The sequence below is a fragment of the Parasteatoda tepidariorum genome, chromosome 4 (genome assembly GCF_982258835.1).
Source record: "Parasteatoda tepidariorum strain Cologne lab strain chromosome 4, Ptep-v5.0, whole genome shotgun sequence".
Classification (NCBI taxonomy): domain Eukaryota; kingdom Metazoa; phylum Arthropoda; class Arachnida; order Araneae; family Theridiidae; genus Parasteatoda; species Parasteatoda tepidariorum.
The window spans coordinates 6,880,409-6,895,265 of record NC_141758.1 but is presented as its reverse complement, the minus strand read 5'-3'; the positions used below and the strand labels follow the sequence as shown (position 1 = coordinate 6,895,265).

Sequence of the window (14,857 nt, the reverse complement as noted above, 5' to 3'; positions counted from 1 at the left end):
ACTAAACATGTCTGCAGCGTGGCCCATTAGCTCAGTTGGTTAGAGCGTCGTGCTAATAACGCGAAGGTCGTGGGTTCGATCCATCATGGGCCAGTTGTTCAATTTTGTCTTCGGATCACAATTTGTTACCGTGATCCTTATTGCGGCTTTTTATAGTTTATTTTTTCCTACTGTCCTAAACAATTCATATCAATATTTATGCAGATATGCCGATTCATACTAGCTTTTCTGTCTAGTTATACACAATATAAATGTTTGACCCCGAACATCATTACTTTTCTACTAAACATGTCTGCAGCGTGGCCCATTAGCTCAGTTGGTTAGAGCGTCGTGCTAATAACGCGAAGGTCGTGGGTTCGATCCATCATGGGCCAGTTGTTCAATTTTGTCTTCGGATCACAATTTGTTACCGTGATCCTTATTGCGGCTTTTTATAGTTTATTTTTTCCTACTGTCCTAAACAATTCATATCAATATTTATGCAGATATGCCGATTCATACTAGCTTTTCTGTCTAGTTATACACAATATAAATGTTTGACCCCGAACATCATTACTTTTCTACTAAACATGTCTGCAGCGTGGCCCATTAGCTCAGTTGGTTAGAGCGTCGTGCTAATAACGCGAAGGTCGTGGGTTCGATCCATCATGGGCCAGTTGTTCAATTTTGTCTTCGGATCACAATTTGTTACCGTGATCCTTATTGCGGCTTTTTATAGTTTATTTTTTCCTACTGTCCTAAACAATTCATATCAATATTTATGCAGATATGCCGATTCATACTAGCTTTTCTGTCTAGTTATACACAATATAAATGTTTGACCCCGAACATCATTACTTTTCTACTAAACATGTCTGCAGCGTGGCCCATTAGCTCAGTTGGTTAGAGCGTCGTGCTAATAACGCGAAGGTCGTGGGTTCGATCCATCATGGGCCAGTTGTTCAATTTTGTCTTCGGATCACAATTTGTTACCGTGATCCTTATTGCGGCTTTTTATAGTTTATTTTTTCCTACTGTCCTAAACAATTCATATCAATATTTATGCAGATATGCCGATTCATACTAGCTTTTCTGTCTAGTTATACACAATATAAATGTTTGACCCCGAACATCATTACTTTTCTACTAAACATGTCTGCAGCGTGGCCCATTAGCTCAGTTGGTTAGAGCGTCGTGCTAATAACGCGAAGGTCGTGGGTTCGATCCATCATGGGCCAGTTGTTCAATTTTGTCTTCGGATCACAATTTGTTACCGTGATCCTTATTGCGGCTTTTTATAGTTTATTTTTTCCTACTGTCCTAAACAATTCATATCAATATTTATGCAGATATGCCGATTCATACTAGCTTTTCTGTCTAGTTATACACAATATAAATGTTTGACCCCGAACATCATTACTTTTCTACTAAACATGTCTGCAGCGTGGCCCATTAGCTCAGTTGGTTAGAGCGTCGTGCTAATAACGCGAAGGTCGTGGGTTCGATCCATCATGGGCCAGTTGTTCAATTTTGTCTTCGGATCACAATTTGTTACCGTGATCCTTATTGCGGCTTTTTATAGTTTATTTTTTCCTACTGTCCTAAACAATTCATATCAATATTTATGCAGATATGCCGATTCATACTAGCTTTTCTGTCTAGTTATACACAATATAAATGTTTGACCCCGAACATCATTACTTTTCTACTAAACATGTCTGCAGCGTGGCCCATTAGCTCAGTTGGTTAGAGCGTCGTGCTAATAACGCGAAGGTCGTGGGTTCGATCCATCATGGGCCAGTTGTTCAATTTTGTCTTCGGATCACAATTTGTTACCGTGATCCTTATTGCGGCTTTTTATAGTTTATTTTTTCCTACTGTCCTAAACAATTCATATCAATATTTATGCAGATATGCCGATTCATACTAGCTTTTCTGTCTAGTTATACACAATATAAATGTTTGACCCCGAACATCATTACTTTTCTACTAAACATGTCTGCAGCGTGGCCCATTAGCTCAGTTGGTTAGAGCGTCGTGCTAATAACGCGAAGGTCGTGGGTTCGATCCATCATGGGCCAGTTGTTCAATTTTGTCTTCGGATCACAATTTGTTACCGTGATCCTTATTGCGGCTTTTTATAGTTTATTTTTTCCTACTGTCCTAAACAATTCATATCAATATTTATGCAGATATGCCGATTCATACTAGCTTTTCTGTCTAGTTATACACAATATAAATGTTTGACCCCGAACATCATTACTTTTCTACTAAACATGTCTGCAGCGTGGAAAATTAGCTCAGTTGGTTAGAGCGTCGTGCTAATAACGCGAAGGTCGTGGGTTCGATCCATCATGGGCCAGTTGTTCAATTTTGTCTTCGGATCACAATTTGTTACCGTGATCCTTATTGCGGCTTTTTATAGTTTATTTTTTCCTACTGTCCTAAACAATTCATATCAATATTTATGCAGATATGCCGATTCATACTAGCTTTTCTGTCTAGTTATACACAATATAAATGTTTGACCCCGAACATCATTACTTTTCTACTAAACATGTCTGCAGCGTGGCACATTAGCTCAGTTGGTTAGAGCGTCGTGCTAATAACGCGAAGGTCGTGGGTTCGATCCATCATGGGCCAGTTGTTCAATTTTGTCTTCGGATCACAATTTGTTACCGTGATCCTTATTGCGGCTTTTTATAGTTTATTTTTTCCTACTGTCCTAAACAATTCATATCAATATTTATGCAGATATGCCGATTCATACTAGCTTTTCTGTCTAGTTATACACAATATAAATGTTTGACCCCGAACATCATTACTTTTCTACTAAACATGTCTGCAGCGTGGCCCATTAGCTCAGTTGGTTAGAGCGTCGTGCTAATAACGCGAAGGTCGTGGGTTCGATCCATCATGGGCCAGTTGTTCAATTTTGTCTTCGGATCACAATTTGTTACCGTGATCCTTATTGCGGCTTTTTATAGTTTATTTTTTCCTACTGTCCTAAACAATTCATATCAATATTTATGCAGATATGCCGATTCATACTAGCTTTTCTGTCTAGTTATACACAATATAAATGTTTGACCCCGAACATCATTACTTTTCTACTAAACATGTCTGCAGCGTGGCCCATTAGCTCAGTTGGTTAGAGCGTCGTGCTAATAACGCGAAGGTCGTGGGTTCGATCCATCATGGGCCAGTTGTTCAATTTTGTCTTCGGATCACAATTTGTTACCGTGATCCTTATTGCGGCTTTTTATAGTTTATTTTTTCCTACTGTCCTAAACAATTCATATCAATATTTATGCAGATATGCCGATTCATACTAGCTTTTCTGTCTAGTTATACACAATATAAATGTTTGACCCCGAACATCATTACTTTTCTACTAAACATGTCTGCAGCGTGGAAAATTAGCTCAGTTGGTTAGAGCGTCGTGCTAATAACGCGAAGGTCGTGGGTTCGATCCATCATGGGCCAGTTGTTCAATTTTGTCTTCGGATCACAATTTGTTACCGTGATCCTTATTGCGGCTTTTTATAGTTTATTTTTTCCTACTGTCCTAAACAATTCATATCAATATTTATGCAGATATGCCGATTCATACTAGCTTTTCTGTCTAGTTATACACAATATAAATGTTTGACCCCGAACATCATTACTTTTCTACTAAACATGTCTGCAGCGTGGCCCATTAGCTCAGTTGGTTAGAGCGTCGTGCTAATAACGCGAAGGTCGTGGGTTCGATCCATCATGGGCCAGTTGTTCAATTTTGTCTTCGGATCACAATTTGTTACCGTGATCCTTATTGCGGCTTTTTATAGTTTATTTTTTCCTACTGTCCTAAACAATTCATATCAATATTTATGCAGATATGCCGATTCATACTAGCTTTTCTGTCTAGTTATACACAATATAAATGTTTGACCCCGAACATCATTACTTTTCTACTAAACATGTCTGCAGCGTGGCCCATTAGCTCAGTTGGTTAGAGCGTCGTGCTAATTCTGCGAAGGCCGTGGGTTCGATTCCCCCAAGGGACAGTTGTTCAATTTTGTCTTCGGATCACAATTTGTTACCGTGATCCTTATTGCGGCTTTTTATAGTTTATTTTTTCCTACTGTCCTAAACAATTCATATCAATATTTATGCAGATATGCCGATTCATACTAGCTTTTCTGTCTAGTTATACACAATATAAATGTTTGACCCCGAACATCATTACTTTTCTACTAAACATGTCTGCAGCGTGGAAAATTAGCTCAGTTGGTTAGAGCGTCGTGCTAATAACGCGAAGGTCGTGGGTTCGATCCATCATGGGCCAGTTGTTCAATTTTGTCTTCGGATCACAATTTGTTACCGTGATCCTTATTGCGGCTTTTTATAGTTTATTTTTTCCTACTGTCCTAAACAATTCATATCAATATTTATGCAGATATGCCGATTCATACTAGCTTTTCTGTCTAGTTATACACAATATAAATGTTTGACCCCGAACATCATTACTTTTCTACTAAACATGTCTGCAGCGTGGCCCATTAGCTCAGTTGGTTAGAGCGTCGTGCTAATTCTGCGAAGGCCGTGGGTTCGATTCCCCCAAGGGACAGTTGTTCAATTTTGTCTTCGGATCACAATTTGTTACCGTGATCCTTATTGCGGCTTTTTATAGTTTATTTTTTCCTACTGTCCTAAACAATTCATATCAATATTTATGCAGATATGCCGATTCATACTAGCTTTTCTGTCTAGTTATACACAATATAAATGTTTGACCCCGAACATCATTACTTTTCTACTAAACATGTCTGCAGCGTGGAAAATTAGCTCAGTTGGTTAGAGCGTCGTGCTAATAACGCGAAGGTCGTGGGTTCGATCCATCATGGGCCAGTTGTTCAATTTTGTCTTCGGATCACAATTTGTTACCGTGATCCTTATTGCGGCTTTTTATAGTTTATTTTTTCCTACTGTCCTAAACAATTCATATCAATATTTATGCAGATATGCCGATTCATACTAGCTTTTCTGTCTAGTTATACACAATATAAATGTTTGACCCCGAACATCATTACTTTTCTACTAAACATGTCTGCAGCGTGGCCCATTAGCTCAGTTGGTTAGAGCGTCGTGCTAATAACGCGAAGGTCGTGGGTTCGATCCATCATGGGCCAGTTGTTCAATTTTGTCTTCGGATCACAATTTGTTACCGTGATCCTTATTGCGGCTTTTTATAGTTTATTTTTTCCTACTGTCCTAAACAATTCATATCAATATTTATGCAGATATGCCGATTCATACTAGCTTTTCTGTCTAGTTATACACAATATAAATGTTTGACCCCGAACATCATTACTTTTCTACTAAACATGTCTGCAGCGTGGCCCATTAGCTCAGTTGGTTAGAGCGTCGTGCTAATAACGCGAAGGTCGTGGGTTCGATCCATCATGGGCCAGTTGTTCAATTTTGTCTTCGGATCACAATTTGTTACCGTGATCCTTATTGCGGCTTTTTATAGTTTATTTTTTCCTACTGTCCTAAACAATTCATATCAATATTTATGCAGATATGCCGATTCATACTAGCTTTTCTGTCTAGTTATACACAATATAAATGTTTGACCCCGAACATCATTACTTTTCTACTAAACATGTCTGCAGCGTGGCCCATTAGCTCAGTTGGTTAGAGCGTCGTGCTAATTCTGCGAAGGCCGTGGGTTCGATTCCCCCAAGGGACAGTTGTTCAATTTTGTCTTCGGATCACAATTTGTTACCGTGATCCTTATTGCGGCTTTTTATAGTTTATTTTTTCCTACTGTCCTAAACAATTCATATCAATATTTATGCAGATATGCCGATTCATACTAGCTTTTCTGTCTAGTTATACACAATATAAATGTTCACCCCGAACATCATTACTTTTCTACTAAACATGTCTGCAGCGGGGCCCATTAGCTCAGTTGGTTAGAGCGTCGTGCTAATTCTGCGAAGGCCGTGGGTTCGATCCCCCCATGGGCCAGTGGTTCAATTTTGTCTTCGGATCACAATTTGTTACCGTGATCCTTATTGCGGCTTTTTATAGTTTATTTTTTCCTACTGTCCTAAACAATTCATATCAATATTTATGCAGATATGCCGATTCATACTAGCTTTTCTGTCTAGTTATACACAATATAAATGTTTGACCCCGAACATCATTACTTTTCTACTAAACATGTCTGCAGCGGGGCCCATTAGCTCAGTTCGTTAGAGCGTCGTGCTAATGACGCGAAGGTCGTGGGTTCGATCCCCCCATGGGCCAGTGGTTCAATTTTGTCTTCGGATCACAATTTGTTACCGTGATCCTTATTGCGGCTTTTTATAGTTTATTTTTTCCTACTGTCCTAAACAATTCATATCAATATTTATGCAGATATGCCGATTCATACTAGCTTTTCTGTCTAGTTATACACAATATAAATGTTTGACCCCGAACATCATTACTTTTCTACTAAACATGTCTGCAGCGGGGCCCATTAGCTCAGTTCGTTAGAGCGTCGTGCTAATGACGCGAAGGCCGTGGGTTCGATCCCCCCATGGGCCAGTGGTTCAATTTTGTCTTCGGATCACAATTTGTTACCGTGATCCTTATTGCGGCTTTTTATAGTTTATTTTTTCCTACTGTCCTAAACAATTCATATCAATATTTATGCAGATATGCCGATTCATACTAGCTTTTCTGTCTAGTTATACACAATATAAATGTTTGACCCCGAACATCATTACTTTTCTACTAAACATGTCTGCAGCGGGGCCCATTAGCTCAGTTCGTTAGAGCGTCGTGCTAATGACGCGAAGGTCGTGGGTTCGATCCCCCCATGGGCCAGTGGTTCAATTTTGTCTTCGGATCACAATTTGTTACCGTGATCCTTATTGCGGCTTTTTATAGTTTATTTTTTCCTACTGTCCTAAGTAATTCATATCAATATTTATGCAGATATGCCGATTCATACTAGCTTTTCTGTCTAGTTATACACAATATAAATGTTTGACCCCGAACATCATTACTTTTCTACTAAACATGTCTGCAGCGTGGCCCATTAGCTCAGTTGGTTAGAGCGTCGTGCTAATAACGCGAAGGTCGTGGGTTCGATCCATCATGGGCCAGTGGTTCAATTTTGTCTTCGGATCACAATTTGTTACCGTGATCCTTATTGCGGCTTTTTATAGTTTATTTTTTCCTACTGTCCTAAACAATTCATATCAATATTTATGCAGATATGCCGATTCATACTAGCTTTTCTGTCTAGTTATACACAATATAAATGTTTGACCCCGAACATCATTACTTTTCTACTAAACATGTCTGCAGCGTGGCCCATTAGCTCAGTTGGTTAGAGCGTCGTGCTAATAACGCGAAGGTCGTGGGTTCGATCCATCATGGGCCAGTTGTTCAATTTTGTCTTCGGATCACAATTTGTTACCGTGATCCTTATTGCGGCTTTTTATAGTTTATTTTTTCCTACTGTCCTAAACAATTCATATCAATATTTATGCAGATATGCCGATTCATACTAGCTTTTCTGTCTAGTTATACACAATATAAATGTTTGACCCCGAACATCATTACTTTTCTACTAAACATGTCTGCAGCGTGGCCCATTAGCTCAGTTCGTTAGAGCGTCGTGCTAATAACGCGAAGGTCGTGGGTTCGATCCATCATGGGCCAGTTGTTCAATTTTGTCTTCGGATCACAATTTGTTACCGTGATCCTTATTGCGGCTTTTTATAGTTTATTTTTTCCTACTGTCCTAAACAATTCATATCAATATTTATGCAGATATGCCGATTCATACTAGCTTTTCTGTCTAGTTATACACAATATAAATGTTTGACCCCGAACATCATTACTTTTCTACTAAACATGTCTGCAGCGTGGCCCATTAGCTCAGTTGGTTAGAGCGTCGAGCTAATTCTGCGAAGGCCGTGGGTTCGATTCCCCCGAGGGACAGTTGTTCAATTTTGTCTTCGGATCACAATTTGTTACCGTGATCCTTATTGCGGCTTTTTATAGTTTATTTTTTCCTACTGTCCTAAACAATTCATATCAATATTTATGCAGATATGCCGATTCATACTAGCTTTTCTGTCTAGTTATACACAATATAAATGTTCACCCCGAACATCATTACTTTTCTACTAAACATGTCTGCAGCGGGGCCCATTAGCTCAGTTGGTTAGAGCGTCGTGCTAATTCTGCGAAGGCCGTGGGTTCGATCCCCCCATGGGCCAGTGGTTCAATTTTGTCTTCGGATCACAATTTGTTACCGTGATCCTTATTGCGGCTTTTTATAGTTTATTTTTTCCTACTGTCCGAAACAATTCATATCAATATTTATGCAGATATGCCGATTCATACTAGCTTTTCTGTCTAGTTATACACAATATAAATGTTTGACCCCGAACATCATTATTTTTTTACTAAACATGTCTACAGCGGGGCCCATTAGCTCAGTTGGTTAGAGCGTCGTGCTAATAACGCGAAGGTCGTGGGTTCGATCCCCCCATGGGCCAGTGGTTCAATTTTTTCTTCGGATCACAATTTGTTACCGTGATCCTTATTGCGGCTTTTTATAGTTTATTTTTTCCTACTGTCCTAAACAATTCATATCAATATTTATGCAGATATGCCGATTCATACTAGCTTTTCTGTCTAGTTATACACAATATAAATGTTTGACCCCGAACGTCATTACTTTTCTACTAAACATGTCTGCAGCATGGCCCATTAGCTCAGTTGGTTAGAGCGTCGTGCTAATAACGCGAAGGTCGTGGGTTCGATCCCCCCATGGGCAGTGGTTCAATTTTTTCTTCGGATCACAATTTGTTACCGTGATCCTTATTGCGGCTTTTTGTAGTTTATTTTTTCCTACTGTCCTAAACAATTCATATCAATATTTATGCAGATATGCCGATTCATACTAGCTTTTCTGTCTAGTTATACACAATATAAATGTTTGGCCCCGAACATCATTATTTTTTTACTAAACATGTCTACAGCGTGGCCCATTAGCTCAGTTGGTTAGAGCGTCGTGCTAATAACGCGAAGGTCGTGGGTTCGATCCCCCCATGGGCCAGTGGTTCAATTTTGTCTTCGGATCACAATTTGTTACCGTGATCCTTATTGCGGCTTTTTATAGTTTATTTTTTCCTACTGTCCTAAACAATTCATATCAATATTTATGCAGATATGCCGATTCATACTAGCTTTTCTGTCTAGTTATACACAATATAAATGTTTGACCCCGAACATCATTACTTTTCTACTAAACATGTCTGCAGCGTGGCCCATTAGCTCAGTTGGTTAGAGCGTGGTGCTAATAACGCGAAGGTCGTGGGTTCGATCCCCCCATGGGCCAGTTGTTCAATTTTTTCTTCGGATCACAATTTGTTACCGTGATCCTTATTGCGGCTTTTTGTAGTTTATTTTTTCCTACTGTCCTAAACAATTCATATCAATATTTATGCAGATATGCCGATTCATACTAGCTTTTCTTTCTAGTTATACACAATATAAATGTTTGACCCCGAACATCATTACTTTTCTACTAAACATGTCTGCAGCGTGGCCCATTAGCTCAGTTGGTTAGAGCGTCGTGCTAATAACGCGAAGGTCGTGGGTTCGATCCCCCCATGGGCCAGTGGATTAATTTTGTCTTCGGATCACAATTTGTTACCGTGATCCTTATTGCGGCTTTTTATAGTTTTTTTTTACTACTGTCCTAAACAATTCATATCAATATTTATGCAGATATGCCGATTCATACTAGCTTTTCTGTCTAGTTATACACAATATAAATGTTTGACCCCGAACATCATTACTTTTCTACTAAACATGTCTGCAGCGTGGCCCATTAGCTCAGTTGGTTAGAGCGTCGTGCTAATAACGCGAAGGTCGTGGGTTCGATCCCCCCATGGGCCAGTGGTTCAATTTTTTCTTCGGATCACAATTTGTTACCGAGATCCTTATTGCGGCTTTTTATAGTTTATTTTTTCCTACTGTCCTAAACAATTCATATCAATATTTATGCAGATATGCCGATTCATACTAGCTTTTCTGTCTAGTTATACACAATATAAATGTTTGACCCCGAACATCATTACTTTTCTACTAAACATGTCTGCAGCGTGGCCCATTAGCTCAGTTGGTTAGAGCGTCGTGCTAATAACGCGAAGGTCGTGGGTTCGATCCATCATGGGCCAGTGGTTCAATTTTGTCTTCGGATCACAATTTGTTACCGTGATCCTTATTGCGGCTTTTTATAGTTTATTTTTTCCTACTGTCCTAAACAATTCATATCAATATTTATGCAGATATGCTGATTCATGCTAGCTTTTCTGTCTAGTTACACACAATATAAATGTTTGACCCCGAACATCATTACTTTTCTACTAAACATGTCTGCAGCGTGGCCCATTAGCTCAGTTGGTTAGAGCGTTGTGCTAATAACGCGAAGGCCGTGGGTTCGATCCCCCCATGGGCCAGTGGTTCAATTTTGTCTTCGGATCACAATTTGTTACCGTGATCCTTATTGCGGCTTTTTATAGTTTATTTTTTCCTACTGTCCTAAACAATTCATATCAATATTTCTGCAGATATGCCGATTCATGCTACCTTTTCTGTCTAGTTACACACAATATAAATGTTTGACCCCGAACATCATTACTTTTCTACTAAACATGTCTGCAGCGTGGCCCATTAGCTCAGTTGGTTAGAGCGTTGTGCTAATAACGCGAAGGCCGTGGGTTCGATCCCCCCATGGGCCAGTGGTTCAATTTTGTCTTCGGATCACAATTTGTTACCGTGATCCTTATTGCGGCTTTTTATAGTTTATTTTTTCCTACTGTCCTAAACAATTCATATCAATATTTATGCAGATATGCCGATTCATGCTAGCTTTTCTGTCTAGTTACACACAATATAAATGTTTGACCCCGAACATACTAAACATGTCTGCAGCGTGGCCCATTAGCTCAGTTGGTTAGAGCGTTGTGCTAATAACGCGAAGGCCGTGGGTTCGATCCCCCCATGGGCCAGTGGTTCAATTTTGTCTTCGGATCACAATTTGTTACCGTGATCCTTATTGCGGCTTTTTATAGTTTAATTTTTCCTACTGTCCTAAACAATTCATATCAATATTTATGCAGATATGCCGATTCATGCTAGCTTTTCTGTCTAGTTACACACAATATAAATGTTTGACCCCGAACATCATTACTTTTCTTCTAAACATGTCTGCAGCGTGGCCCATTAGCTCAGTTGGTTAGAGCGTTGTGCTAATAACGCGAAGGCCGTGGGTTCGATCCCCCCATGGGCCAGTGGTTCAATTTTTTCATCGGATCACAATTTGTTACCGTGATCCTTATTGCGGCTTTTTATAGTTTATTTTTTCCTACTGTCCTAAACAATTCATATCAATATTTATGCAGATATGCCGATTCATACTAGCTTTTCTGTCTAGTTATACACAATATAAATGTTTGACCCCGAACATCATTACTTTTCTACTAAACATGTCTGCAGCGTGGCCCATTAGCTCAGTTGGTTAGAGCGTCGTGCTAATAACGCGAAGGTCGTGGGTTCGATCCCCCCATGGGCCAGTGGTTCAATTTTTTCTTCGGATCACAATTTGTTACCGAGATCCTTATTGCGGCTTTTTATAGTTTATTTTTTCCTACTGTCCTAAACAATTCATATCAATATTTATGCAGATATGCCGATTCATACTAGCTTTTCTGTCTAGTTATACACAATATAAATGTTTGACCCCGAACATCATTACTTTTCTACTAAACATGTCTGCAGCGTGGCCCATTAGCTCAGTTGGTTAGAGCGTCGTGCTAATAACGCGAAGGTCGTGGGTTCGATCCATCATGGGCCAGTGGTTCAATTTTGTCTTCGGATCACAATTTGTTACCGTGATCCTTATTGCGGCTTTTTATAGTTTATTTTTTCCTACTGTCCTAAACAATTCATATCAATATTTATGCAGATATGCCGATTCATGCTAGCTTTTCTGTCTAGTTATACACAATATAAATGTTTGACCCCGAACATCATTACTTTTCTACTAAACATGTCTGCAGCGTGGCCCATTAGCTCAGTTGGTTAGAGCGTTGTGCTAATAACGCGAAGGCCGTGGGTTCGATCCCCCCATGGGCCAGTGGTTCAATTTTGTCTTCGGATCACAATTTGTTACCGTGATCCTTATTGCGGCTTTTTATAGTTTATTTTTTCCTACTGTCCTAAACAATTCATATCAATATTTATGCAGATATGCCGATTCATGCTAGCTTTTCTGTCTAGTTATACACAATATAAATGTTTGACCCCGAACATCATTACTTTTCTACTAAACATGTCTGCAGCGTGGCCCATTAGCTCAGTTGGTTAGAGCGTTGTGCTAATAACGCGAAGGCCGTGGGTTCGATCCCCCCATGGGCCAGTGGTTCAATTTTGTCTTCGGATCACAATTTGTTACCGTGATCCTTATTGCGGCTTTTTATAGTTTATTTTTTCCTACTGTCCTAAACAATTCATATCAATATTTATGCAGATATGCCGATTCATGCTACCTTTTCTGTCTAGTTACACACAATATAAATGTTTGACCCCGAACATCATTACTTTTCTACTAAACATGTCTGCAGCGTGGCCCATTAGCTCAGTTGGTTAGAGCGTTGTGCTAATAACGCGAAGGCCGTGGGTTCGATCCCCCCATGGGCCAGTGGTTCAATTTTGTCTTCGGATCACAATTTGTTACCGTGATCCTTATTGCGGCTTTTTATAGTTTATTTTTTCCTACTGTCCTAAACAATTCATATCAATATTTATGCAGATATGCCGATTCATACTAGCTTTTCTGTCTAGTTATACACAATATAAATGTTTGACCCCGAACATCATTACTTTTCTACTAAACATGTCTGCAGCGTGGCCCATTAGCTCAGTTGGTTAGAGCGTTGTGCTAATAACGCGAAGGTCGTGGGTTCGATCCCCCCATGGGCCAGTGGTTCAATTTTTTCATCGGATCACAATTTGTTACCGAGATCCTTATTGCGGCTTTTTATAGTTTATTTTTTCCTACTGTCCTAAACAATTCATATCAATATTTATGCAGATATGCCGATTCATACTAGCTTTTCTGTCTAGTTATACACAATATAAATGTTTGACCCCGAACATCATTACTTTTCTACTAAACATGTCTGCAGCGTGGCCCATTAGCTCAGTTGGTTAGAGCGTTGTGCTAATAACGCGAAGGCCGTGGGTTCGATCCCCCCATGGGCCAGTGGTTCAATTTTGTCTTCGGATCACAATTTGTTACCGTGATCCTTATTGCGGCTTTTTATAGTTTATTTTTTCCTACTGTCCTAAACAATTCATATCAATATTTATGCAGATATGCCGATTCATACTAGCTTTTCTGTCTAGTTATACACAATATAAATGTTTGACCCCGAACATCATTACTTTTCTACTAAACATGTCTGCAGCGTGGCCCATTAGCTCAGTTGGTTAGAGCGTTGTGCTAATAACGCGAAGGCCGTGGGTTCGATCCCCCCATGGGCCAGTGGTTCAATTTTGTCTTCGGATCACAATTTGTTACCGAGATCCTTATTGCGGCTTTTTATAGTTTATTTTTTCCTACTGTCCTAAACAATTCATATCAATATTTATGCAGATATGCCGATTCATACTAGCTTTTCTGTCTAGTTACACACAATATAAATGTTTGACCCCGAACATCATTACTTTTCTACTAAACATGTCTGCAGCGTGGCCCATTAGCTCAGTTGGTTAGAGCGTTGTGCTAATAACGCGAAGGCCGTGGGTTCGATCCCCCCATGGGCCAGTGGTTCAATTTTTTCATCGGATCACAATTTGTTACCGTGATCCTTATTGCGGCTTTTTATAGTTTATTTTTTCCTACTGTCCTAAACAATTCATATCAATATTTATGCAGATATGCCGATTCATACTAGCTTTTCTGTCTAGTTATACACAATATAAATGTTTGACCCCGAACATCATTACTTTTCTACTAAACATGTCTGCAGCGTGGCCCATTAGCTCAGTTGGTTAGAGCGTCGTGCTAATAACGCGAAGGTCGTGGGTTCGATCCCCCCATGGGCCAGTGGTTCAATTTTTTCTTCGGATCACAATTTGTTACCGAGATCCTTATTGCGGCTTTTTATAGTTTATTTTTTCCTACTGTCCTAAACAATTCATATCAATATTTATGCAGATATGCCGATTCATACTAGCTTTTCTGTCTAGTTATACACAATATAAATGTTTGACCCCGAACATCATTACTTTTCTACTAAACATGTCTGCAGCGTGGCCCATTAGCTCAGTTGGTTAGAGCGTCGTGCTAATAACGCGAAGGTCGTGGGTTCGATCCATCATGGGCCAGTGGTTCAATTTTGTCTTCGGATCACAATTTGTTACCGTGATCCTTATTGCGGCTTTTTATAGTTTATTTTTTCCTACTGTCCTAAACAATTCATATCAATATTTATGCAGATATGCCGATTCATGCTAGCTTTTCTGTCTAGTTATACACAATATAAATGTTTGACCCCGAACATCATTACTTTTCTACTAAACATGTCTGCAGCGTGGCCCATTAGCTCAGTTGGTTAGAGCGTTGTGCTAATAACGCGAAGGCCGTGGGTTCGATCCCCCCATGGGCCAGTGGTTCAATTTTGTCTTCGGATCACAATTTGTTACCGTGATCCTTATTGCGGCTTTTTATAGTTTATTTTTTCCTACTGTCCTAAACAATTCATATCAATATTTATGCAGATATGCCGATTCATGCTAGCTTTTCTGT

At 39.5% G+C, this 14,857-nt stretch overlaps 18 non-coding genes across 18 annotated transcripts; all 18 read left to right on the top strand.

Moving 5' to 3' along the window:
* The first annotated feature begins 8,457 nt into the window (after positions 1-8,457).
* Positions 8,458-8,531, top strand: TRNAI-AAU (transfer RNA isoleucine (anticodon AAU)). Its single transcript has one exon. It is a non-coding gene; the product is annotated as a tRNA-Ile (tRNA).
* A 489-nt stretch (positions 8,532-9,020) lies between these two features.
* On the top strand, positions 9,021-9,094 carry TRNAI-AAU (transfer RNA isoleucine (anticodon AAU)). The gene has a single exon. It is a non-coding gene; the product is annotated as a tRNA-Ile (tRNA).
* A 490-nt stretch (positions 9,095-9,584) lies between these two features.
* TRNAI-AAU (transfer RNA isoleucine (anticodon AAU)) lies at positions 9,585-9,658 on the top strand. Its single transcript has one exon. It is a non-coding gene; the product is annotated as a tRNA-Ile (tRNA).
* A 207-nt stretch (positions 9,659-9,865) lies between these two features.
* On the top strand, positions 9,866-9,939 carry TRNAI-AAU (transfer RNA isoleucine (anticodon AAU)). Its single transcript has one exon. It is a non-coding gene; the product is annotated as a tRNA-Ile (tRNA).
* Positions 9,940-10,428: 489 nt separating this feature from the next.
* TRNAI-AAU (transfer RNA isoleucine (anticodon AAU)) lies at positions 10,429-10,502 on the top strand. The gene has a single exon. It is a non-coding gene; the product is annotated as a tRNA-Ile (tRNA).
* Positions 10,503-10,710: 208 nt separating this feature from the next.
* On the top strand, positions 10,711-10,784 carry TRNAI-AAU (transfer RNA isoleucine (anticodon AAU)). The gene has a single exon. It is a non-coding gene; the product is annotated as a tRNA-Ile (tRNA).
* Positions 10,785-10,980: 196 nt separating this feature from the next.
* TRNAI-AAU (transfer RNA isoleucine (anticodon AAU)) lies at positions 10,981-11,054 on the top strand. Its single transcript has one exon. It is a non-coding gene; the product is annotated as a tRNA-Ile (tRNA).
* Positions 11,055-11,262: 208 nt separating this feature from the next.
* On the top strand, positions 11,263-11,336 carry TRNAI-AAU (transfer RNA isoleucine (anticodon AAU)). Its single transcript has one exon. It is a non-coding gene; the product is annotated as a tRNA-Ile (tRNA).
* Positions 11,337-11,544: 208 nt separating this feature from the next.
* TRNAI-AAU (transfer RNA isoleucine (anticodon AAU)) lies at positions 11,545-11,618 on the top strand. The gene has a single exon. It is a non-coding gene; the product is annotated as a tRNA-Ile (tRNA).
* Positions 11,619-12,107: 489 nt separating this feature from the next.
* Positions 12,108-12,181, top strand: TRNAI-AAU (transfer RNA isoleucine (anticodon AAU)). Its single transcript has one exon. It is a non-coding gene; the product is annotated as a tRNA-Ile (tRNA).
* Positions 12,182-12,389: 208 nt separating this feature from the next.
* TRNAI-AAU (transfer RNA isoleucine (anticodon AAU)) lies at positions 12,390-12,463 on the top strand. The gene has a single exon. It is a non-coding gene; the product is annotated as a tRNA-Ile (tRNA).
* A 208-nt stretch (positions 12,464-12,671) lies between these two features.
* TRNAI-AAU (transfer RNA isoleucine (anticodon AAU)) lies at positions 12,672-12,745 on the top strand. The gene has a single exon. It is a non-coding gene; the product is annotated as a tRNA-Ile (tRNA).
* Positions 12,746-12,953: 208 nt separating this feature from the next.
* On the top strand, positions 12,954-13,027 carry TRNAI-AAU (transfer RNA isoleucine (anticodon AAU)). The gene has a single exon. It is a non-coding gene; the product is annotated as a tRNA-Ile (tRNA).
* A 208-nt stretch (positions 13,028-13,235) lies between these two features.
* Positions 13,236-13,309, top strand: TRNAI-AAU (transfer RNA isoleucine (anticodon AAU)). The gene has a single exon. It is a non-coding gene; the product is annotated as a tRNA-Ile (tRNA).
* A 208-nt stretch (positions 13,310-13,517) lies between these two features.
* TRNAI-AAU (transfer RNA isoleucine (anticodon AAU)) lies at positions 13,518-13,591 on the top strand. The gene has a single exon. It is a non-coding gene; the product is annotated as a tRNA-Ile (tRNA).
* A 208-nt stretch (positions 13,592-13,799) lies between these two features.
* Positions 13,800-13,873, top strand: TRNAI-AAU (transfer RNA isoleucine (anticodon AAU)). Its single transcript has one exon. It is a non-coding gene; the product is annotated as a tRNA-Ile (tRNA).
* Positions 13,874-14,081: 208 nt separating this feature from the next.
* On the top strand, positions 14,082-14,155 carry TRNAI-AAU (transfer RNA isoleucine (anticodon AAU)). Its single transcript has one exon. It is a non-coding gene; the product is annotated as a tRNA-Ile (tRNA).
* A 489-nt stretch (positions 14,156-14,644) lies between these two features.
* On the top strand, positions 14,645-14,718 carry TRNAI-AAU (transfer RNA isoleucine (anticodon AAU)). Its single transcript has one exon. It is a non-coding gene; the product is annotated as a tRNA-Ile (tRNA).
* Positions 14,719-14,857: the final 139 nt, after the last annotated feature.